This window comes from Cygnus atratus, chromosome 2 (assembly GCF_013377495.2).
Source record: "Cygnus atratus isolate AKBS03 ecotype Queensland, Australia chromosome 2, CAtr_DNAZoo_HiC_assembly, whole genome shotgun sequence".
In the NCBI taxonomy this organism is placed as follows: Eukaryota; Metazoa; Chordata; class Aves; order Anseriformes; family Anatidae; genus Cygnus; species Cygnus atratus.
This window is the reverse complement of record NC_066363.1, coordinates 26,068,196-26,093,953: the sequence shown is the minus strand read 5'-3', so window position 1 is coordinate 26,093,953 and position 25,758 is coordinate 26,068,196. Positions and strand designations below refer to the sequence as shown.

The 25,758-nt window shown below is 41.1% G+C and overlaps 1 protein-coding gene across 3 annotated transcripts in view; it reads right to left on the bottom strand.

Annotated features, from left to right (window-relative positions):
• PPP1R9A (protein phosphatase 1 regulatory subunit 9A) overlaps positions 1-25,758 on the bottom strand; it is a 182,818-nt gene that overhangs the window by 118,302 nt on the left and 38,758 nt on the right. The gene's annotated exons all lie outside the window — the stretch shown is intronic.

Genomic DNA, 25,758 nt, shown 5'->3' with positions numbered 1-25,758 from the left:
TAATCTAAACCTCCCCTGGTGCAACTTGAGGCCATTCCCTCTAGTCCTATCACTAGTTACCTGTAAGAAGAGGCCGACCCCCAGCTCCCCACACTTTCCTTTCAGGCAGTTGTAGTGATCAATGAGGTCTCCCCTGAGCCTCCTCTTCTCCAGACTAAACAACCTCAGTTCCCTCAGCCGCCCCTCACAGGACTTGTGTTCCAGGCCCTTCACCAGCTTCGTTGCCCTACTCTGGACATGCTCCAGGGCCTCCAAGTCCTTCTTGTAGTGAGGGACCCAAAACTGAACACAGTGCTCGAGGTGCGGCCTCACCAGAGCAGAGCGCAGGGGGACGATCACCTCCCTGGTCCTGCTGGCTACACTATTCCTGATACAAGCCAGGATGCCGTTGGCCTTCTTGGCCACCTGGGCACACTGCCGGCTCATGTTCAGGCGAGCATCAACCTGCACCCCCAGATCCTTTTCCTTCGCACAGCTTTCCAGCCACTCTGTCCCCAGCTTTGGGGTTGTTGTGACCAAAGTGCAGGACCCGGCACTTAGTCATGTTGAACCTCATCCCATTGGCCTCTGCCCATCGACCCAACCTGTCCAGGTCCCTCTTCAGGGCTCTTCCTACTCTCCAGCAGATTGACACTCCCCCCCTAACTTGGTGTTGTCTGCAAACTTACTGAGGGTGCACTCAATTCCCTCATCCACGTCATCAATACAGACATTAAAGAGCATGGGCCCCAACACTGAACCCTGGGGAACACCACTGGTGACTGGTTACCAGCTGGATTTCACTCCGTTCACCACCACTCTCTGGGCCCAGCCATCCAGCCATATTTTAACCCAGCAAAGAGTGTACCTGTCCAAGCCATGGGCTGCCAGCTTCTCTGGGAGAATATTATTGGGAGACCATGCCAAAGGCTTTGCTGAAGTCTAGGTAAACTACACAGTCTAGGTAAACTACACATTGCTGAAATCTAGGTAAACTAAACAGCCTTTCCCTCATCCACCAGGCAGGTCGCCTGGTCATAGAAGGAGATGAGGTTGGTCAGGCAGGACCTGCCTTTCATGAACCCATGCTGACTGGGCCTGATCCCCTGGTTGTCTTGCACATGCTCACACACACTGCCTTTAAATATAAACTTGCTAGATAGACACATAGCCTCAATAGACTTAGCATATTAATCCTATCATTAACAGAGAATACAGGTATTTCCTTCTTTCTCCTGAATTTCCAGGAGGTATCAGTCATCAACCCAAAAGCACATAACAGCACTTCTGACTGATTTTAACTTCACATCTATTACACCAATGTTCAAGGTCTACTGGTTCTTCTTTTTCTGTATTGTTTATATCTGCAAATTTTACAGGAACAACTATCTCCACAGTTGCTTTTTTGTCATCATCAGTACTGAAAGTATTCTTCAACTCTTGAGAAAGTCTATCCAGCAACTTCTCACTAGCTTGACTGCTCTCCTTTCAACACTGACATGACCTACACACCCAATTTTCTACCTGCGTTACAACTCTACAGCACCTGCAGGAATGAAACTGCTCTTTTTTCTATTTAAATTGAACTTACACAAACGCTCAAAACAAGTTTCACAGCTTCACAGAGTGGTTGAGACTGGAAGGGACCTCTGGAGGTGACCTGGTCCAACCCCCCTGCTCAAGCAGAGCCATCTACAGCCACTTGCTCAGGACCACATCCAGACAGCTTCTGAACATCTCCAACATGGGAGACTCCACAACTTCTCTGGGCAGAGCTCACACACAATCTCATACTGAAGAAGCGTTTATTTATGTTCAGATAAACAGCAGCTACTGATTCATATTCAACTCTACCAGGGCGCCAGGTCCTTTTGCACCAACTTCCTTTACAGCCAGGCACCCCCAGCATGTCCTGGTGCCTGTGGCAGTTCTTCCCCACGTGCAGGACTCTGCACTTCTCCTGGTTGAACTGCACGAGGTTCCTACCAGCCCATTTCTCCAGCCTGTCCAGGCCTCTCTGGATGGCAGCGCAACCCTCTGGTGTATCCACACTCCTCCCAGCCTTGTGCCATCTGCAGACTCGCTGAGGGTACGTGCTGCCCCATCTTCAAGATCACTGAGGAAGATGTTGAACAGGACTGGGCCCAGTACTGACCCTGGGGTACACTGCTGGTTACTGGCCTCCAGCTAGACTTCACGCCACTGATCACCACCCTCCGAGATCACTTCAGCCAGTTTTCAATCCACCTCGCTGCCTGTTCATCCAGCCCATAATTCAGCTTGTGTGTGAAAATGTTACAGAAGACAGTGTAGAAAGCCTGACTGAAGTCAAGTTAGGCAAGATCCACTGCTCTCCCCCCACTTCCCAAGCCAGTCACTTCATCCATCACAGACGGTTATCAGGTTAGTGAAGCATAGTTTCCCCTTTGTAAATCCATGCTGACTACTCCAGATGGCCTTATTTACTTTAAATGTTTTTAAAATACTGGAAAATATCATGTCTGTAATCAGGACTTCAGTAGGTAAAAATGACATAGTTACATCTTTTTTATGTAAATTTACATCAACTGAGAAGATACCATTTCAGTCTAAAGCATGTTTTTTCTCATTTCAGGAATACATTTTTTTTCCCAAGTAACAAAGTAGATCACATGTGATTCACACACTTATTTTTTCCCAGAGGCAAGGGGAAAAATAAGAAGAAAATAGTAAGAAAATAGATTCTATGCACACTTTCTAACAACATCTTAACATTTCAAGAGATTTCTTATGAACTTTAACAACCAGTAAAAAATCCGTCTTAAATCCTATTGCCAAATCTTTGGTCTCTAATTATTTGAATCTTAGTAGGTAATTGCAAGTGTACTAATCAAGCAAGAAAAACTGCATTGCTTTCTAGCTAAGTACATAAATCCTGCTCTCAAATGTTTTTCCTTCCAATTAAGCAGTTTTTAAACTTGATAAAGCTTTCAGAGAAAAATACTATTGAAAATTCCAGAAACTCTTCTTACTCCAGATTTCGGGATGAAACTTTGTTACCTGAATTCCAGAATAAATATATCTAACAATCATATATAAGAATTCTGTTCACCCTCAGGAAATGTTTCAATGACCTGAATATGTCAGAAAGAGGGAGAAGCAAATGACCATACTGAAAAACACGTGAATGAGAAAACAGTAAACCAGCTATTTACTGTGCCACTGTAAATAATTTTTACCACAATTCAGCATATGCTTAAAATTACTTAATTACTATTTAAAAACCATCTGTGATGCACAATATATGATGTTGCTACATACGCTGTCATAAAGCATCATCTCAAATACACCAGAAGGCAAAAGCATGGATAGCTCTGCCTAGAAAGTACAATAGCACTGTGAAGTCTCGTGGGAGACAGAAAGCTTTCTCTTATCAACACCTTAATTTTCAAGAAAAGCAACTAAAAATAACAAATAAGTAGCTTTATATTGAGAATAAAATACCATTCTGACTTTCAGAATAACTATTATTCAACTTCCATGTTTATAGTTAAGATCGGAAAAAATTAGTTTAATGAAGCCTGATATCATTAGAATAAACTACCAGGAGATAGGGAGATAAATCAGTGTTTCTGTGATGTGCCAGAAAAAAAATGGAGTCAACTTTTAGTGTTTGTTACGTAAGTAAAAAAATGAAATTGTAATCGTATGGAGATGAACACAAAATTGGCAACTGATCAGTGAAAATTAAAGAAGAAGGAAAAGCTAAAGGGAAAAAAAAGTAATATCTTATTGTTCCTTTTATTAGTGTTTCACTGAAGACCAGAAAAATACAGCTCTCAGGAGAGTCTACCCCAAGGAAGCTGGGACTGCACAAATCACTAGATTGGTAACAGAGGAGATGCATGGCCCATCCTGCTCACCAGCTCCAGGGCAGTACCACTACGTGTGTGCTTAAGTTCCTCTTGGTGACACTGCACAACAGCTGTTCCACGCCTGTGCAACCAGATGTTTCTGAACTACCACTATGCAGCTGCATAATTTAACCTCCGACGTCAGCGTACAGCTTTGTGCCTCTCCATTTTTTTTTTGTTTGCTTGCTTTTGCCTGCAGTTCGGAGATATTTATATCTTTTCAAAATATACAATAACATTAGGCCTTGCTGCTGTGTTTTCAAGGGCTAAAATGAAAAATAAGCACAATGTGTTACTTGAACTTAATAAAAAAACCTCCGAAATTCTGATACATCTGGAACAAAGAGATTAACATTCTTCAATTAAGACAGGAGAAAGCTTGCTTCAAATTGATTTGCACTCAGTACATACTATTTCATCAGTTCAGAGATTAGATGTGTGGGTAAACTGGTTTCCAAGGTAACTGGACTAACCATGGGGAAGTCATCAGGGTGATAAGTAATTCAAAAAATTCGGAAGGTACCATGCGGAAATGGAAGTCATTGAACCGTGGCTACTAAGATAAACCTGAGATTTACTTATTTTACATAAAGTAGAATAGGATTACTTAGAACAGTGTTTCTAATGTTTTAACTGCAAGGTCATGAACGGTGCCTGAAAATCTGACATGCAGCCAGCAGGGACGGTACAACGAGCACAAGCATGAAATCACTGACGCACAAGCTTCAGCGCTCGTGCATCCCAAGCTCTCTCAGAAGTTTTTGCTGCAGTGCTATCAGGTAGGGTAAACCAGCAACACAGACCCAAGCAGCAACAGGGAATCTGAAAAGTATTACAACAGAGAAGACAGCTGAAGAATGAGTGTTAGGCCTTGGGAGGTCTACAGTTAAGTTCTGCAACAAATGCCCCTGAAAGAAAGTGAAATCAACAAACGTGGGCTTCTGAAGCCTGATAATGGTTTTGTTTGGTCAATTGTTTTGTTTTGTTTGTATGTTTCTTTGTTTTTCCCCAGGTTTAGAGCTCTAGGCAATGCAATTCTTAGAAATACAGTGAGATGACAACAAAGCAAAACATTTTGCTTATTTAAATGTTTAATTCTTACATGCATGCTTAAGTATCACTAAATACAGTACTTGAAGATTGCAATTTTGGATTTGGATACCATAATTCAGCAAATGTTTAAATTGACTGTACAAACTAGAAGGAACAAGCTTTACAGCCACTGAAACAAAACAAAACAAAAACCCACCAAAATCCTCTGTCATTTGGAGCAAATTAAAACACTACTGAGTAATGAAATAATAATGGCTGGCTGTAGATACTACCTTCTAGGTGTTTGCTTCCCGTCATGCACAAATTGCACAGCGTATACCAATTTGCAATATATATCCATACTGCAATTTAAATGCAAGGCAAAAACTGAACCGAACAGTATCTGTTTGCAGACAAGGTTTTCAACTGAAGACACGCATACACACACAGCTGGAATAAAAGATTTTGTATGCAAAAGAGGAAATTAAATTTTGAAGAGCAATAATCAGCCAAAATAGGAAAAATGTGCCTAAAAAGAAAAAAGAAAATAAATTGGCCATACATGTAGATGCCCTCATCCCAAACCCACACACCCTCCCACCATGCCCAGTGGCAGCGCGGTGCTTTCTGAGCGAGCTTTGTGCAGAGATGGGTTATGGAAGAGACCCCAGAGAAGCACCTCCACCTGGAGGTCAGAAAATCTCCTCCCGGTGCACTACCATCCTCTTGTATGTACCCTTTCCACTGGCAGCACAGGGATGAAAGGACCATTTTCTTCCACAGAGGTGGAAGAAGGGCTTTCTGGAAAACCCGTGGGGGGGCAAACACCCTGATGCGCAGCCAGGGCCCAAAGGCACAAAATGGCGGGCACGTGAGGGACAAAGGCTGCCGTTGTGCCAGGGCCTACTTGGGCAGCTCATTTTATTTGCTTTAAATACGTCACCGTGGCACACTAGATGTGAAGGATTCGCTGTTGTTACTCTATACTGTGGGAAAGTATGTTACTTTTTTTTTTTTTTCAGTGCTCCAAATAGTATTTCTGAAAGCTTTTGAAAAGACATGGGAAAGAAAAGACCTGCTCATATCTGAAATACTTTTCAGAGCTCAATCCTCTAAGCTGCTTCCCAACCTAGAAACAGCATCACCTACTGCAAAAATTCAGGGTGCTTCTGCAGGAATATAGGCTGAAATAGCTTTGCACTCAATGCAAATATCCCTAAATTGCATGAAATTCTTGTATGCTGTTATATGCATCTCGTGTGCTAATTTTCAGTACCGGAAGGAAGTTTGATACAGCACCAAGATAACCTGGCATAAATATCTTGTGCAAAAATATCTTGAGCAGATTCAAACAAAGTCCTCCAGGTTATATAATGACTCTGAAAACTACTTAAAGAACACAGTAAGGAATACATTTTCTTAACTTATCCACAGAGAGAAAAGAAAACCTTTTAGCTTGGCTAAGGAGAATTCACTGCACTCGGGGAAGGCATTAATTTTGGCCTCACTAACAGCAGGACTCTACTGCAATTCTACATCTGCCCACAATTTAGTAAAACAAAAACAAACAAACAAACAAAAAAATCAAAGTCTGGGGCACACAGCAGTACAAAAGCAAAAAAGGCAGGTCTCATGATCTTGATGATACTTCTTAAAAGACTGGAAGTCCAGAGAGCTTCTCAATGGGATGGAATGATTTTGTTTGTTTGCTTAGTTCAACATCTCCGCATCAAGCTTCCCAGCACTTTCAGTCATAGCTTAGCACAGGAAGAGTCACTGTACTTACTGTGTAAACATGCCTTAAAACACCACAGGGAAAAAAAAAAAAAGCCACCATCTGTAAAAGAAGTAAAACAACATACAGCTGCCTCTACAGAATGGCACAGAGATGAATCGGTCATCCCCTGCAACTGCAGGAGAAAAATCCCTGATCCTTTAAATGTTGCATTCTTCAAAAAAGCTTACCAGAAGTCTGCACACAATCCCCAGCTTTAGTCTCTGGTCTAAGGAGAAGAACACACACACAACTTAGTGCCCCAAACAGGATCCTACATACTAAATGCAGCCATGAGAGGAATTCTGCCTTTGAATTGTAAGTCTTCTAAACTATGCCCTTCAATTGCCATAAATAAAATGTTGCCAAACCACCAAATAAATTCTACAATGTTATTACTTCTCTCTGTTGTACTGGATTCTTCTAAGAACATAGCTTACTTATAAATGATTCTAAAAAATTGGTATTTATTTGGGAGAAAGGTGTCACTACAACAAAGCGCATCTTTGATTCCTCAGCAGAAAAAATCATCTGATGTTCACAGTTGCTTGTTGAATATAAAATTATTAGTAAATTTTATATCCATCCATCAGCATTGGGACAGGCAGGCTATGGAGAATTTATTCGGCTTATTTTATGTAACTTTTAAAGTAAAAGAAAGCATATGACTACATGGCAAGGTAAATTAGTCTCTTACTGAGCCCCGAACTGCTACAAGACTGCTTTTGGTACCAACCTGCCTAGTATAATTTTAATTCAGGTACACCAAATTTATACTGCTGCCTGCAGTAATATATACACATAGTCCCCATGATGCTCCCCCAACTCTTAAATCTCTTTTGTTTCCTGTACATAGCTTGATACTGTAGTACAAAGCAAAGGAGTACGGATTCTGAGAATTGTAATTTGTTTCCTACTTCTATTGGCCAAGCATATAATTACATCCATGACAGCTAATATTTTCAAACAAGCATCAAGTCACATTGGACTGCTGCTGTGAAGAAAGTCAGCACTATCATAAAAACACTAGGAACTCAAAGTGCACGTTAAAGCTGCTTTCCTTTACCTCCTGTGTAGTAATTTCAGTTTCAGTTCTGCCAAAGATACCATTGCTAATAAACCCGCTCCTGACAGCCAGAGTTACACATGAGCTGCAATTCTGTCCAAAGTACACATTAGCCACTTTTTTTAATTTCTGAAGCCTGCCTGCACATTTACTGGGGAGCTATTAAAATTAGAAAGGTATATTTTGGAGGTGTTGAAGACTGCAGAGAAGTTCTCTTGAATCAAAACAGTGAAGGACAGAGCAGAGGTTCAGCAACGAGGCAAGCACTTCAAGAGATGCAGCTGCAATCCCTGGCTCTGGCCACAGACTTCATCTGTACCTGATTTACCTGTAGATAAGCGATCGTACATTGTAATTGCAAATCACATTTTCTTTCTGACAACAATTCATTGATATCGTAAGATTCCCAAAAAGCAGTTATCTGAATTTTAACGTTTATTTAGCATTAAAATTCGAAGCTCTCAGTTCTACTCCTATCTCTTCCACTAATCTCAGCTGCATAACTGAAAATTACTTCATCTTCCTCCATTTCTCGCCCTACTGCATTATCTATGGGGCTGATTTATATTCATTATGCAGACAAGGAGATATTCTGGTCACAAAGTGAATACCTCAATAAGGCTCTGACTGTATGTCAGAAACTGGGCAGCTTTAAGACATGAATAACAAAATCTATCCCGGTCATCCGAGTTTCTTTATTCACTGACGTTTTATTTCTCTTTTTTTTTTTTTTTTCTTGGGATTATACCCTATATTCAAATTGCATTAGAGTAGTAAAGTTAAATATTATTCTTCCTCATCTCCCAGGCACCACTTTTAAATAAAATAATGGGAGAAACAACCTAAAAAGGAGTCAGGATTCAATTGATACTGCATTTGAAGAAAACAGCATGGAAAAGGATCCAGAAGAGGTGGTGGTTTGAGAAACAAATGCTGTTTGTTATCACTAACTGGGGACTATACACAGTAAAGTATTTATGGTCTTATTAGCTGGTCAAAGCAAAATACAACATTTTTGTGCTGACTGAATTAAAAATCTGGAGTTGAGCCCTTAAAATCCCACAAAATCCAAAGGGAAATTAAGTTGTTTTAGGGATGCTGCTCCACTAAGTAAGCATAAACATCACCATGGCCCTGCCCTACAGTCGATGTACTGAGTACTGCAGCCTCTCTACGCTCTTTTGCTTCTTCCACCTTACACCCCTAATAAGAGCTGCAAGCAGATGCCTCCCTTTACTCAGGAATCAAAGCCTGCAATTCTCTCTGGAAGGCAGGTGACCGTCACATTTAATCAAAAGAAAGGGAAAGACCTGACTCTCTTCTTGAAAGCCTGTCCAGGAGAGAAAGAGATGGCAGTGGTACGCCGTTACAAAAAAGGCCAAGCGGCTGTGACACTCAACCACTACGTGGCAGTTACATTCAATTACCTTTAAGTTAAAGAACCGTTTTTTAATCTATTAACTCCTCATATATTTAATTTTAAGGAGTCATTCAGAGAGTCTTAGATCAAAAAAAGCTGCCCTCGGTGTTGAAGAGGGAATAGACTAACTATTAAGCTACACAATCATTCGTGTTCCTTCCAGTGCCAGGATCTGCAAATTCTTTCTGTAGAGATGGTGGCTTTGGTCCCACGTTCAACAGAAAGAATGGAAGAGCACACTATTTAACCTACAGCATGATGTTTAGGTAGAAGCCCTCCTGCAAAATGACAGAGTAAGGTCTGAGTGCCTCCCCTTCCTAGGCACTTGCTCCATAAGATGGTTATCCTTTTTCCAATTTATTTTATTAACTGCGTGCACAAGCCAAAGTTTTTATAAATATTGATTATAGATTTGCAACACACCTGAAAAAGCTCCCAGCCTTCACGAGACAACGTAGATGCGCTCCAAGATCACTAAACAAGAAACCCCATGAAGCAGTAACAAAGGTTTTCCCAGCATCTTCTTGATCAGCTTAGAGTTGTGATGTGATCGCACACAGGAGACTTGCTGACTGGTAATTAATCTCATCAAGAACTGCTTTCAACTGAAGGCGCTACGCTCTCTTTCATGAAGCTGATGGCATTTGTTAGAAGCTGTCACCCAAAAACAGGATTTTTTTAGTTCTACATAAAAAGTACTGAAAGCTAGAAACTTTAAGTCATTTGCTTTCTTTTCAAAGTAGCTTTACATTTTTTTGAATACTGCTAGATACTGAAACTGCTTCCAGCAAAGCATTAGCTCATCCTTTTGTTACCATGACATATACCTGAAGCAGACTCTTTTTGACACAACTCCTGTAACTAGATGAAGGGACCACCTTGCCGGTACTTGGTATAATTAGACAGCAGGCTACATACTCAGCACAGTGTTTTAAGACTCCTTGCAAAACAGACTGCAATTCCCAGGGTTTGCTGCTTTGGGACTACAATCAGAGCAAAGAGGAAAGGCCAGCCCACCCCACAATGCTCAGATTTTGTTTTTTCATCAGAGGTATTTTGCTGTGGCTATCTTTTTTTGGTTCACTCTTTTCCAGCAGATGAGCTGTCAAATCTTTCTCTTACAGCAGACTGTAGACAAACCTACACATTTTTCCTTAACTATGATGTGAAATTGAAATGCCTTTGTAATGCAGATCCAGTTCATCAGTAAGGCGAGACTGTAAAATTGGACAAGTACTGCTAAGTCACTGAAGTGGTTCTATAGACAAGTCCACATTAAAGTTCGACACTTCTGGAATAACACTGAAAAAAAATCCCATATCCACGATGTGTATCTTCTTATGATCTTAGCTAAAAAGCACCTGACTATATCATTGCTATGCTTTTAGCACAGGTGGGAAGTGCACTGGCAATTCGTGCACAGGTTCTCTCTGAGCTTTTATGGTTGCAATTATGCTTACATCTTTAAGAAAAATTCCCATAAGTCATCTCAATTTAGCAAGCTTTTTTAACACTGACATCATGTTTCACTTTATTACACCACTCTCAAATTTTTTATGGTCCGAACTTTTGCTCACTCACATTTGCTTCTTTGCGTTTACTTGCTGTCACACACCTGTGAGAAAAGGAAGCACGGCGTGTCAGCGCAGCTGTTACCCTGATGCATGCTCTATTCACCACTACCATAAGAAGAGAAAAACTAGTATCTGTACACTTCTTCACTGGCATCATCATGTCTGTACAGTTGCCCTGTTACGAACGCATGCTCATACCTTATTTTCTGTTCCCTACGTGCTAACCAAATGGTGCAGAAGACCTGGCACGTGACTCAGTTGTGTTGTAATGACAGTCTCCAGCACTGTCATCTGCCCATCTCACACGGTATGGTTTGCTGGTGCACTAGTTCAGACACACCATGGCAGTGAACGCCACTATAAATTCAGGATTTCCTCCCCTTCCCGCTGTCCCCATGGTTGATACTTCATCATGTGCTGTCAGAAATTCTTGCATGCGATCTCAGTGATCTGAATCGGAGCCAGTGCTGTAACTACTGAAAATCTGCTGTCAGTATAAATAAGCTAATTTACTGATCAAATTCATGACAGAAGCAGGACAAAGTGCTGTTCAATATCAGGGAGTCCCTAAAATATCTTATTTCTGATGGTAATGCTCTGAGTTCTGCAGCAAGTGCACAAATATGGATATTAGCACAAGCAGCTGATTCAAAGAAAGGTATTTTAAACATAGTTTATTCTACAGTTGTATTTTTTCCACTTAATAAAAAAGGAGGTCTAACAGGGATCAGGGGGCAGTCATCCTTCTCTGCTGCAAAAGATAAAATTTTGACCTTCAGTTTCTAAGTAATCCACGCCAGTCTTTAAAAGACAGCTCATATTCAGAAAGTCAACAAGAGGAGCTGTATCTTGGAATTCCAGCGCTAATGAAAGACAAAGAATTCCATCTAGTATTTCATGATTATAGTACCAGCCTTGTTAAATAGAGAACAAAAAATACCTTATACCAGATCACACCGTGCTTATACTTAAGGCATTTTTACTACTCTCTCCTAGTAGATATACCTTGCACTGCGAAATTTGTTGCAGATAAAGCAAATCCCACACCCTTGGGAGCATTATGTTTACCATCAAAGAATAATTTACACAGTTTTTAAGACAAAAATTTCTCTTTCAAAACCTTTTGATGAATTATTGCTACAACATTTACTAGTCAAATATCTGCATACACAAATAAGTGTGTTCTTTTAATTTTTACTTTTCTGGGTGAACAGGTATGTATTTTCAAAAGCAGATCTTCCGATAAGAGCTGGCCAGGTGAAGCAAATAATCCCTACATCAATGCCCAGAGAAGATGATGATTCCTCTCTTCTCGGGTGTCAGCCACAGCTAAACCAGGTTTAAGGAAAACTGCAGTGGAACCTATGGCACACCTAAACTCTGTTGTCTCACACAATAAAGAAGCAAGCTATCAAAAGCAAAGAAGAGTGAGATCAGACAGGAAGATCTGTGGGAGGAAGAAGAGCAGTCACAGAACAAACAACATTTACAGAGCCTCTCTGGATATGAGCCCTAAGGGATACCACTCATCACCAACCTCCACATGGACTTTAAGCCATTGACCACAATTCTCTGTCTGTGGCCATCCAGGCAATTCCTCATCCACCAAATAGTCCACCCTTTAAATCCATCTCTCCCCAATTCAGAGATCAGGATGCCATGTGGGACTGTGTCAAAGGCCTTACAGAAGTCCAGTTAGATGACATCAGTCAGTCTTCTATTGTTATTTGATGCAGTCACTCCATCACAGAAGGCCACCAGAATGGTCAGGCACAATTTGCTCTTGGTGGAGCCACGCTGACTGTCTTGGATCACTTCCTTGTCCTGAATGTGCCTTGACATCGCTTCCAGGAGGATCTATCCCATGATCTTCCCAGGCACAAAGGTGAGGCTCATGAGTCTGTAGCTCCCTGGGTCTTTCTTTCTAACCTTTTTAAAAATGGGAGTGATGTTTCCCTTTTTCCAGTCACCAGGGACTTCGCCTGACTGCCAGGATTTTTCAAATATGATAGAGAGAGGCTTGGCAACTCCATCAGCCAGTTCCCTCGGGACCCTGCGATGCATGTCATCAGGGCCCATAGACTTGTGCCTTGATCGATCGGGTCCTTAATTTTTACCCCCAAGCTCTCAACGTGTTAGTGGCTGTTTGGGACAATTCACACGTAATTCCCTGTGGCCTCCTAAAGTGTTGGTGTTCCCTGGTTCTTCTCTGTCACTCAGAAGTACATTGCCTTCCCTCACTGAATCTAGTTTAAAGCCCTGCTAACGAGGCCAGCCAGCTTACCGCCCAGAACACTCTTGCCCCATCTGCTCAGGTGTGCCTCATCTGGTGTCAGCATCCCCAGACTCTCAAACGTGTGTCTGGAATTGTAGAGGTCAAACCCCTGAGCGTGGCACCAGCCACAAAGCCATTCACCTGATCCCTTTGTCTCCTTCTTCTTGGGCCCCAGTCAACAATGAAGTGGAAATTCCATGTATTTCTTATGTCCATTGCTTTCTAATTAGTTTCTTACCCATTGAAACATTTTTATGTAGATAAACCTGATAATATACTTTAAGATAATATAAAATATATTTTAGAGCCATATCTCTTACAAAGAGGATGAATTAGGATCTTAGCATAAAATGATAACAAAATAAAGAAAGGATTTACATAAAGTGTTATGAGTGAGTAAAACAAAGTGTGATGCCGATGTGAAGTTAGGAGATAAAGTGAATGAGGACATGAGCAAACTGAGAATGAATGAAGCTGCTTTGCATTTACAAAGCTTAGCAAGTTAAATCTGACATATAAATGTTTTCATGCTCATCTAGATCATTTGTATTGTCATTCCAAAAAATACAGCGTGAGACAAAATCACAGCAGTTATACAAGCTGCAGTATTTTAATGAACATTCTCCCACAAAAGAAAGTAACTTCCAGTTAATAAATCAGCAAATATTAATTAATCGGTTCAAGTGCATTCCTGAGAGCACACCAGAACTGCCTTGAGCAGCTGAGCAGAGACAGATGCAAAATGCGGTACTGCTGACCTGTTACAGGCAGAACAGACATAGAGTCTACGAAATTCAAAAGAATATTTTTTTCACTTTAAACCTGAACAAAATGGAAACAGACACAGGAATCTTTTCTGATTAACAACCGCTTCCATGGAAAAACAACACACATTATCACTAACAGAAGATAAAGAAATCACACAAAAAAATCCACAGACAATGCTTTACCAAAATAAACTCAGTAAGAGAAAACATAAAAGGCACCACGGAAAATTCTTCAGTCTTTCCAGTGACTTTGCTCTATGTAAAACAATGACAAAAATTCATAAACCGATAGTTAAAAAAGAAGCTTCTCTTTTTTTCCTCTCTATTTTTTAAAATGTAATGCAAAATGTCAAGTATGTAGCCCTGGAAAACAAGGTAACAGAGAACAAAAACTGAAACGATGTCTTAGGCCATCAACAATAATAACCACAGCCTGGCAAGTACCCAGAATCAATACAGGGAAGGGGGGGGGGGGGGGGGGGGGGGGGAGAGAAAGAAAGAAAGAGAAGACAACCAGAGACCAAATCTTTTTTTTTTTTTTTTTTTTAAAAAAAAAAAGGCAGGCTGCAATGCTCAGATAACATCAGGAAGTCAATTGAGGCAAAGCGGTAAAGAAAGGTTCAATTTCGTTTTTCAGATAGCGCTGTACCACGGGACTACTGATGCGCCGGTAAACGGCATGGATTAATAACAAGCATTCTCCAGAGCTTAGAGAGACACAAGTTCCTTTGCACTATGCAAATAAAATAAATAACAAAAATCATCTATGAGCACAAGAGACCTGCTTTAAAAGATCAACTTTTAAGCCAGAAGTATAAAGAACAATTTACTCTATAGTCCTGTCTTTCTGTTTTAATCCCTTTATTCAAAATGCAACTCAAAAAAAAATCCCACTGATCTCTCACATGTTTTTCTAAATTGCCATCAGTCATGTCCAGCGATACCAACTTACTGGGAGATCCTGAACTTGATGAAATTAGCAAAATGCCTTTTCCATCATTATTAGAAGGATTTCGTAGGTAAACTCGAAAACGTTAGCAACTCAATACATTTTACTAAGTAATTTTGCGATTGTAGTGAAGCTGTACAGCACAGAGCAGAATTATTTACCAATTTAACCACAGCTTTTGAGTACATGACCACACCTGAGCATTCATGCTCTAATTCTCAACAGAGCTAACACAGCTGAGGGACAGGCGGTGAGAGGAACACGTATTTAGGCTACTGGCACGTGTAAAATGTCAGCAGGCTTTGCCTCTGCTGCAAATGAACATTACCCATCAACAGTTTTATTTTTCTTCAGGTTCTTTCGAATGTCTCTTCTAAGTCATAAATATTGAACTAATAGTAGTTTTTTAAACATTTCCCAAATCTTTTTGTATTGTTAAATATTACTTATAAACTTAGGTCGTTCTGTTCGTCCTATACACCAAAATATTTACAAAAAAACCCACCTTCGAACCCTTTTTTTAGACAGTTACTTCGATTGACAAACAGGAAACATTGCTGTGTCTAAGTTTTTGTTAACAGGAAATACTAAAAGGCTACGAATAATCCTTAACCTAAACCCACTGTCTGTTAGGGGTAATACATGTATATATGCACAAGGATGTCATCCAACTTGTGCCACCAACTAAGGTGACATCCTGTATGCTGTCAAATCCACAGAGCTGCAGTTCCGAAACCATGGATCTTACTGAAACGGAGAATCATCTAGACTGGAAAAGACCTTCAAGATCATCAGTCCAACGATCAGCCTGACCTATCAAGTCCCACCACCAAGACAAGTCATAACGTGATAGATGAGAAGTCACTTAGCATATTTTACAAATGACAAATTTTAAAGAATTAATCTTGGATGCAATTCAGCTGCTTCCTCTGCCAGAGGTCACTATCAGGAACATGATTACTTTTCTGATGTAAATGAAGCCTTAGTCACAGGGTAGCTGAGGATGGAAGAGACCTGTGGAGGCCATCTGGTCTGACCCCCTGGCCAACAGGCCAAGGGTTGGCCACCCAGAGCAGGGTGCCCAGGCCCACGTCCAGGCAGCTTCTGAAGATCTCCAAGGAGCAGACCCCACAGCCTCTCTGGGAAACCTGTGCCAGTGCTCAGACGTGCTTCCTGATGCTCAGGGGAACCTCCTGTGTTTCAGGTTGTGCCCACTGCCTCTGTCACTGGGCACCATGAAAAGAGCCTGGCTCCATCCTCTTTGCACCCTCGCTTCAGGTATTACACACTGGAGTGATGATCCCCCTGAGCTTTCTCTTCTCCAGGCTCAACAGTCCTGGCTCTCTTAGCCATTCCTCAAAGGTGAGATGCTCCAGCCCATTCACCATCCGAGTGGCCCTGCGTTGGACTCTGCAGTGTGTCCATGTCTCTCTTGCACTGGGAAGCCCAACACACCCAATGAGGTCTCACCGAGGCTCAGCTGAGGAGAAGGATCACCTCCCTCAACCTGCTGGCACTAGGTCACGCTGGTTGGTGTCCACCACGACGCCCTGGTCCTTTTCTGCAAGGCTGCTTTCCAGCCAGGCAGCCCCAAGCATGTCCTGGTGCCTGGGGTTGTTCCTCCCTCCCCAGGTGCAGACGATCTAGGCCCTTCATGAGGTTCCCATCAGCCAACTTCTCCATGCTGACAATTTTCAATCTACCTCCTGTCTGCTCATCCAGCCCACAGTTCACCAGCTTCTCCACAAGGATGTTCTGTCAAAAGCCTTCCTGAATTGAAAGCAGACAAGCTCCAATGCTCTCCCCTCATCTACCAAGCCAGTCATTTCATAGTACAAGATTATCAGGTTGGTCATGTGTGTCTTCTCCATTTTAATGGCCAAGACTTACTGGTAATGACTGTGTCACGCACTGGTACTTACAGACAGTAACTTCTGGTAGTCATTTTGGACCTACAGCTACTAATGTTGGAAACTACTTTACTGGCCATAAGGAGAGAAGAAAAAAAAATTACAACTCAGTTTAAGGGGATTTCCCCCTCCCCACATCTTAAACATTGACATGAAAGCAATGTGCAAAATATCAAGAAGGCAGTTTTTAGGTAGCTTTCTGGGTTAATAGAGGGGATAAAACTGAGCAACTACTCCAAAGGAAAAAGGTGGGCAAAGATGAATAAAAAGCTGTGTGGTCTGGTAGCCTCATGGTCTTCAACACCATACTGAAACATTCTTGGTTTCATTAGTACACTTTGCCACATTTCTAAAATACCAGCTTACAACTACTGTTTTTTTTTCCCTAGAGTGCTCAAAATCTCCAGAATCAAGAGTTTTCCCTGGTTTGCCCTTATAGAGTATTAAAATATTCTAAGTATTTTGTTTAAGAAGTCCATGCACAATAAAGTCTACTGGACAATTACCCACACTGACGTTAACAAACAGGTATCTCTGGCTTCTAGGCAGGCAGAGCTATCAGTAAAATACTTGAATATGTCAGAATCCACATACCTAGAGAATCGAAATATGTCAATATCTGAATATGTCAATCTTAAAAACGACTGCAAACTTCTAAAGATGTGAAGATGACTACAAGCTGGAGAAAACCTTGAGAGGTTCTTTTACCATGAAGGCCACAATCTAGATGAGTTAGACGGAATTTGATAGTATGACTTTTAAGAGCCTCTATAGCTCATTGCCTTTAAACAAATAATGTGAATACTAAATGCATAATACAGGAATGTTATCAACTAAAAGGCACTAGGCCTACATGCAGCACAGTCAGAATATTAAAAGATATCCTTTCAACGAGAACCGGCATCTTATGCCCTTGAGATCATGCACTGAATAATGAGGTAGATGGAAACTGCAGAGAGGAACATAAAAAAGTTACAGATGTGCACAGACTAAAAAACACTGCTGCATGTGCGATAACACAAGGCAAACCTCTCGTAAGAGCTAAATTCCACATTCACCCCTCACCCTGACTTTATCATATGGAAATACCCGAGCGGGCTCACAGGTCCCCTGCATCAGTTCTGGTGAGCAAAATTAGCTTCTGCTCTCACTAGGATACTTCCCCTATGAGAAGGACACCAGAGAACAACAGGTATCGTTTTGTACTGTTTAACTGCAGGAATGGCAGGTACTTTCTTAATAGATTGTTCGTGGCCTGCAAATTCAACAGCACTGAAGGAAATTCCATCCCCTAACAGAATTAATAGACACTGTTAGACAATACAATAGCCTATTAGGAGAATAGGAAAAGAGAAGGAAATTGTCTGTGTCATTGCCTGCCATTACAATGCTTTAATCCTACTTGGAAAATGCTCAATCCCACCTTAAAAGGGGAACACTGCCACTTAGCCCTCAGGTGCTTTTTCTTTATGAATATACCAGAGATGCAATTATGCTCTTTTTCAAGACTTTGCCATCCCTCAGTGAGCAAGATAAATTTATTAAGCCCCCTGTTTTATGATGGAACTCACCAAGAAAAAGAAAGATTAAGAGCAGCTAGTTGCTGCAGCTCTGCTGCAAACTCGCTCGTCTGAAGCAAAATTCAGCACAGTCCTGATGAAGTCTCCTTAGTGAGTTATAAAAAGACTTTCAGAAATTCCCTACCGCTACCAAAATATGTTGCTTCATGTATCTAGAATGCCATTTCCCTTCCTCACAGCTGCATTACGCTGCGGGTTGCCGCTGTCATTCTGCGCGAGCGAGTCACAGGGTGGCTTTCTCCTGAGCTCTCTCCCTACAAATGAGAGAGTTTGCTGTGAAACTTCTTAGCCCATAAATCCACCTCCACAACTCAAGTCTTCCCAGTCACCCGTATTTTACTGCAATCCTTCTATGCAATGGTAGGCTTCCCCACTTGCTGCCATAAGCAAGTGTCATTAGCATGCTCCCACTTCCGAAAAGAGAACTACTGAAATTTTTAACAAGGTCTTCCATCTCATCAAAGGCAGATACTAATTTAGTCTGACATATGCTACCTCTCATAAATCCATCCACATGTATTCCATTTTTCCATTTGCCTCCCTGACTTCAATTATTCTTTTTAAAGTTTCTTCAATTGCTTTGCTATAGAAAAAAAAAAAAAAAGATTAATAATTTTCAAGCTGCCAGAACCACCTCTACTACTCTATGTTCTGAAAAACAGCTGCTGCATTTGCTCTTTTGCAGTTAAACTACCATCTCTATTTTGATAGTGCTGTTAGTTCTGTGTGTTTTGAAATGTTTGCTACAAGACTTTCTGAAATACAACTTCCTCCTTCCAGCCCCCATCAAACCTGAGCACTGGGAACTTTGAGATTTCATCTTCGTTTCACTCGAAGAATTTCCACTGTCAGAGTTTCCTCCCGTACACACTTATTTCACTCTTAATCGTGACCCTACGTTCAACATGACCAACGGCATGAAAAATGAAGGCAAAACATTAATATAAACTGGGGATGATAGCTCTAATCATAACCTCCTGCTTACTGCATAATGCCCCGCTTCCTGTCTTGTTTTGTATTTAATGGATAAAAAGCTTTCCACTACTTGGATTATATTCCTTTACAAGGTCAAACTCAGCTTGATTTCTGGCAAGATCTTATTCACACTTAAAACTTCTGAACTCTCTGACAACTTTCATTTTTTCGAACAACCACTTTTGCCACTCCTTGAAAATTCTTGGCTAGCTTCTGATATTCTCCTTGGCTGACTTTTCTTTTAGTCCGGTCCGTGATTCTTCTGCTCGTGTACTCTGCCTTTTCCTGGGATGCAAACCCAAATACAGTTTTTCTAATTCTGAATCAAGGAGGTTCCAAGACCTCCACCGCTAGTTCCCTTAGCTCTTTCTTTCACCTAATTTCAATCTATTTCCCTATGGCTTCTCAGTCTGCATTTCCGAAATACAAAACCTTTAATTGGAAACCCCTTTAAATTTAAACCACGTAAACCTCCGATTCATTCAACCAACCACTCAACGCAAACTCGGTTTCTACAAACGGCTCTTCTCGAATGTCCCCAGTGATTACAAACCCAAGTTCTAAGGAACATTATTTGTGTTTAGTTCAGCAACTGTGTATGAACATTGCATCCAGGAATAACCGGTCCCTAGACCTAGTAGTGAAATTAAACTCTCCACAATATATTGTGCTAGAATAATAGCTTTGTTCTATTTACTGTATTCCAATATAATTTCCTGAATATTTAATATAAGAAAACTTGTCTGCACCTGAAGTTACCATGTGAAAGCATACAACCCCACCTCAATAATGCACTTCACATATGAGATAACCATGTAGGAGACTTACCTTTTAATACCTAAAATAGCAACTTGTGCTGGAATGCCTTATCCCTTCCTTGTTGTTCTTCATCTGAGAGCATCCAGTCTTTGAATGCTTAGTATTTACAGGAAAATATTTATTGTTCCTTTCCCTGACAAAAAATATTAAAGGTTCTGCCAAGATTTTTCATAACAAATGTAATTGAAATATAAAGCCAGGTCCCAGAAATGCTCTTTAATTGTACCACCAGCACAAAGAAGTTTTAAATTGTTAACTTTTAAAAATAATGAAAGTTAGCATCACAATCTCTGATTACAATACAATACAATCTATTGTATTACTACTCTGTAGAGTTCCCTATGCCTGAAAAAATGCATAAATTCATGTTATGTGGCAGAATATACATAGCTCAAGCTACCCAAACAATAGCTCATTATCTAAAACTACTTTACAAATGGGGATTAATAGAGTTGTTAAACATCTTGCTGTCCATTTTACAGAGCTCAAATACCAGCATAAAGGTTCAGTGACTTATTCATTATTACAGGAGAAATCAGCGCCAGAGCCTAAGGCTATTTAATTCCTAGTTTCATGCTTCAGCCAAAACCACCTTCCTCTCCTAACGCTGTAACCAAAGCATGGACACAGGAGCTAGAGTGGAGAAGCAAATTTAAGGAAAGAGCAATACCCTTTCAGTGATTTCAGAAGGAAGCTACACATCTTTATTTATCTGTAAAGATTCTTAAGCAACCCACTCAAAAATAGATGAATTTCTCAGATTCTGTACTCATTTTAAATATAACATAGCCTGCAGATCCTTCTGCAAGTGCTGTCTTTGACAGCCACCTCCCAGAAGTGCCCTAACTCATGCCATGACTACTTCATTTAGAGAATCATAGGCTCACTGAGGCTGGAAGGAGATGTGGAGATCATCCAAATTCACCTCCATATTCACTTAATTGAAACACGCATAGAAGCATGAGCAAGACTGGAGCCTGGGACCATAAAATGCTTGTGGACAGGTTAACTCTGACGTATGACTTCCTGATCCAAAACAATTCATCAACATCGTAACAACCATGGGTAAATACCATACTAAATGTTGAATCAGCCAAGAAATATTTCCTTTTTCAACACTGAAACCTGAAAATGTTTTCAGCATTCCTTATTGTGATGTTTATTAGACAAAGAATAATAATATTTTGGAGAGTAATGATTTCCAAAGTAATTATAGTGTCAAATTGTTTCAGACTCATTCTTCACCACAATTCACAAACCTGAATATGTTTTAATGAGAGAAATGGGGAATAACTATAGGAAAAATTTACTCCTTCAACCAATTTTTAAATAAGAAAAAAACAGCATATAGTTCCTAAGAAATTTCACGACAACTCCAGTAAATACAACTGTCATTTATACTTTACACTAAATTACGGTCATGGCACTTCTTGGAAAACCTCTTCAAAGGCTCACTTGAGAAAAAGAGAGAAGCACGAATTCAGATTCCTGAAGAAAATGTGAACAAAACACAATCCGGAAAACTGAAATGCCATACTCACCTTGCACCACAGAAGAGAGAAAGAACCTATGAAGCACAGACCCAAATGACTACAACCCTTTTGTATAAAACTAGCCCTAGCATGGAGGAGACATCTGCTGTATCCCTTCCATTCCTGTTGGCCTCCCTCCCACCTTGGGAGGCCCCTTGTCCCACCACAAATTGCCCTCCCCAAGCCCTTCGGCCAGGCAGGACAAAGTCAGAGCAGCGGAAACTTGCACAAGGGGGGTCGGCAGCAGACACCAATTTCTCCAAACAGCTTTAAATGGTTCAACACGTATCTCATGCCAGAAAGAGGGCACTAACTGAAGATGTAGCCATCAGCTACCAAGATACCAGACTTGGGGGAAGAAAGGTGAGCATTTATCTTACACCTTAATCCCATCCAGGACAGACGAAGGATGGCTCATAAAGGTCTATGATTTGGACAATTATTACATTCCCATGTGCTAAAGTGTGGAAAGATATGAGGTAACGAATTGTGCACTGCTGGCCCAACCTGCCCAATTAGCCTGCAAAGTTTGGGAAGCAGCAAATTTTGTGTCCAGAGAAGGGCTATGAAGCTGGTGAAGGGCCTGGAGCACAAGCCCTATGAGGAGTGGCTGAGGGAACTGGGGTTGTTTAGTCTGGGGAAGAGGGAGACCTTATTGCTCTCTACAGCTACCTGAAAGGAGGCCGTAATGAGGTGGGAGTCAGTCTCTTCTCCCAAGCAAGAAGCCACAGGACTAGAGAAAATGGCCTCAAGTTGCACCAGGGAAGGTTTAGGTTGGATATTAAGGAAAATTTCTTTACTGAAAGGGTTGTGAGGCACTGGAGCAGGCTGCCCAGGGAAGTGGTAGAGTCACCATCCCTGGAGGTATTTAAAAGACGTGTGGATATGGTGCTAAGGGACATGGTTTAGTGGTGGACTTGGCAGTGCTCGGTTAATGGCTGGGAGAGATCTCCACGATCATCAAGTCCAACCTCAATGATTCTGTGATTCTTTAGAGCCAAACCCCAGGCAACTCTGCAAAACCCAACAAAAGACCAATAAACCACAGAATTTCTGCTTTTGTCTTCAAAGAAAAGCATCCTGAAAAAAAACACATTTGACTGTATTTTTTCTCATCACACGTAGGTATCATTTTCACCTCTTCCACTTGGAGTTTCAGTCATACCACTGAGCAAACACCAAAAACAAACAGGAGGATGGGTCAGTGTATCACTGCATAAGCACTCAACAGACTATCAACACACACATACCATGTTAGCAACGTACACACTCATGCCCACTCCCACTAAGAACACCAATCCTTGGGTTCTTTTAGACTTTTTTAATGGACTGGTGAGGAGCTGACTTAAGCTCCCTGGAGGTGCACAACCGCTCACGTCAGTGATGCGACACTCCAAATACCAAGAAATTCCCCCAGCCTGCCATGACCGCTGGGCAGCCACCTACTCTGACACAGACAAGATCAGCAACCGTAACGCACAGTCCTAGAGCAGAGTAAACGGCCCATGGAGCACAGGATCCATGACAGGGAAATTACAGGCTCCAACAGAGCAGAATTGCCAGTAACCGTTGACTCGAGCGCTTCTCTTCACAGCAAGTTTCTAAATAAGTTTCCTGCTCAGGCAATAAGCAGAATTCAGTCTTGATCAATGTGATAAATAAAATGCTATTTGTTCATCCTCCTGACTATATTTCAATACCTCTCGAAGTCCAAAGCAGGACTAAAAGGACAAAAGGCTTCCCCTAAGTGGTAACAGAATCTCCTTGCTCTTCCATCTTAGCGCTCTTCCCATTTATTTCTTAAACATCTACCTGAAAATTCCCTCGAAAAAAACAGTTAAACCATCACTGATTTAAAGACGTTTATGCTGTTGAGACCCTTGAGTGGCACTCACTACCCACTCATTTCACAGGATACAAATTCAAATGCCAATTTTGTTAATTATTTCAGAGCTCACCTTTAGAAGGAGAGAGGAGGAACAATACCGTGAAATTCGCACTAAACATCTCAAGTTTGGATTGGACTTATAATACTGCTGTGTAGCAGAGTAGTTGAGCACAAATTGCTTTATTTTAACAAAGGCAAATTGGTTTTCAACAGTTCAGAAAATACTCCTAAGTTGCTTTGTGTTTTCTTCTCTCTCAGTTATACTACACATAAGACAACTTCTAAGAAAAGTATTAACAAAAGGCATTACGCACAGTAACACATGAGGTTGTCAACAATGGAAAAATTCTTACACGGTTACCATCTCTTTGGCTAGCGAGCATCATTTCCATGCACTGGGCAGCTGAAGAGAGTGGTTTGCTAAATTTGTATGCCAAAAGTGCGAGAGGGGACAGAACACAAGTCCCCCTTGCTCTGTGCACTGACCACTGACACGCATTTGCGGGAGAGAAACTGCTTATCAAAGGTGGGTGTTGACCTCCTAGCAGTGTGCTGAATCAGCAAGGCTGTCAAAGAGGCAATGCGGGATCCCAGAGGATCACAAGCTCCCAAAGACCCCCAGGGTTTTCCCCACCTGCCCTTCCCCAGGTCCCTGCCCGCAGTGATGCTGTGGCCAAGGGAGTCGCGGAGCGCAGGAGGAGAGGGGGAAGGCTAGGCAAGCAGCTTGTCACTTTCCACAGCTTCTGCTGCACTTCTTCCTCTTAGCGCGGGCCTTCCTCGAGGTCTCACTTCTGCTTTCCCCACGTGCCCAGCGGATTGCACGTGTCTGCGGCGCCTGGGACAAAAAGCACTCGCATGGGGACCTCCCAACCTCTTCCACACTCTTCTCTCTAAATGCAGCTTTTATTCTGTTTTCCTGCTATCTACAATGAAGATGCTAAAATAATTAAAGAAATGATTCTTTTACTTTGGGTAAGCTCGTTAAGAACGCTCTATTCCGAAAGCCATGACAAATGGACTCTTTCATTACTTCAACAAATGACTTTTAGAGCTTTTTCCTGATGGACTGTTATTATCACTTGATAACACATAACATGAAATAAACATAGCATGAAGATCTCAAGAAGAAAAGTGTTTTATCTAAATAAAAAGAGAATATTCTTGTAACACTTGAGCATGACAGCATAATTCAGACAGGCCACAGTACTATACCAAAGCAGCAACACCACTGTTAGCTCTTTCAAAACAGGAAAAGCAAAATTTCTTAACAGCTCAAGAATAATATCAGTGTAGTTGCTTTCTGAATTCTTATACTGTGGAACTGTAATAAATATTATAAAGCAATTTTCTGTGCATGATTGATAAACTTTTCAGAAGCAGAAACGTCATCTTGTCTGTTCGGACAGCCTGAGGGGGAAGGGGAGGGAGGGGGGAACTTCCATAATCCTTTGTAATACAAGTTTTCTCTACTTCATCCCCAAAAAATTTAAAGAAAACAGTCTAGTTTAATTACTCGAATAATCCAGAGGGAGCACAAACAACGTTTGAATTTTTGGTGAATGACACAAGCCTGAATAAAATACAACAACAACAACAAAAATCCATTATCTTGGCTCTGAATATTTTGTTTCAGTGTAAAAAATGGTATTTTACAAGCTCGAAGAACACAAGACCATTCACCTTCTTCCATCCCCACCCCCCCCAATAAACAAATGTGGAAACCTGGTTAATTCATTCAGATTAAGATTTCCGAATGCAAACATATATACATTACCCTAACACAAACCACAGATGGTGTAAAAGCAGACTTTGCAAATCACATTCCTTCATGTTCAGCAGTGATACTTGTTAGCTGATTTAACAATTTTCATTAATAAATCCGCACAATAACAATAAAGTGGATTTGAATCAAAGATTTTAAATTTAACAATGTGTACATTTCAAGTACTCCACCATATCTGGCTCTTTCAAAAGCCATTTCTGGAAAAATGACTATGTTTTTGCATTGTGCACTTGAGACCATTTGCACCGCTTGGAAATAAAATGCTTCTATAAGAGATCCCTGAGACTCAGTAGTCAAACGCTGGTATAACAAAGCACAGCTAGGTATTCCTTCCTAGCTGAAAATACCCATGACAGTCTACATTCTTAGCCATAATTTCAAGGTACTTAAAAAGAAAGCAAAAAGAACTTTGCGACAAACCCAGCCAGGTATTTTAACCAAGTGACTTTTACCTTTCTGTAGCCTCTCACTTGCAGTGACATATACTAAATATACATAAATAAGGGTTTAGTAAAGTTTAAAAGGGTGAAGATGCTACTAGA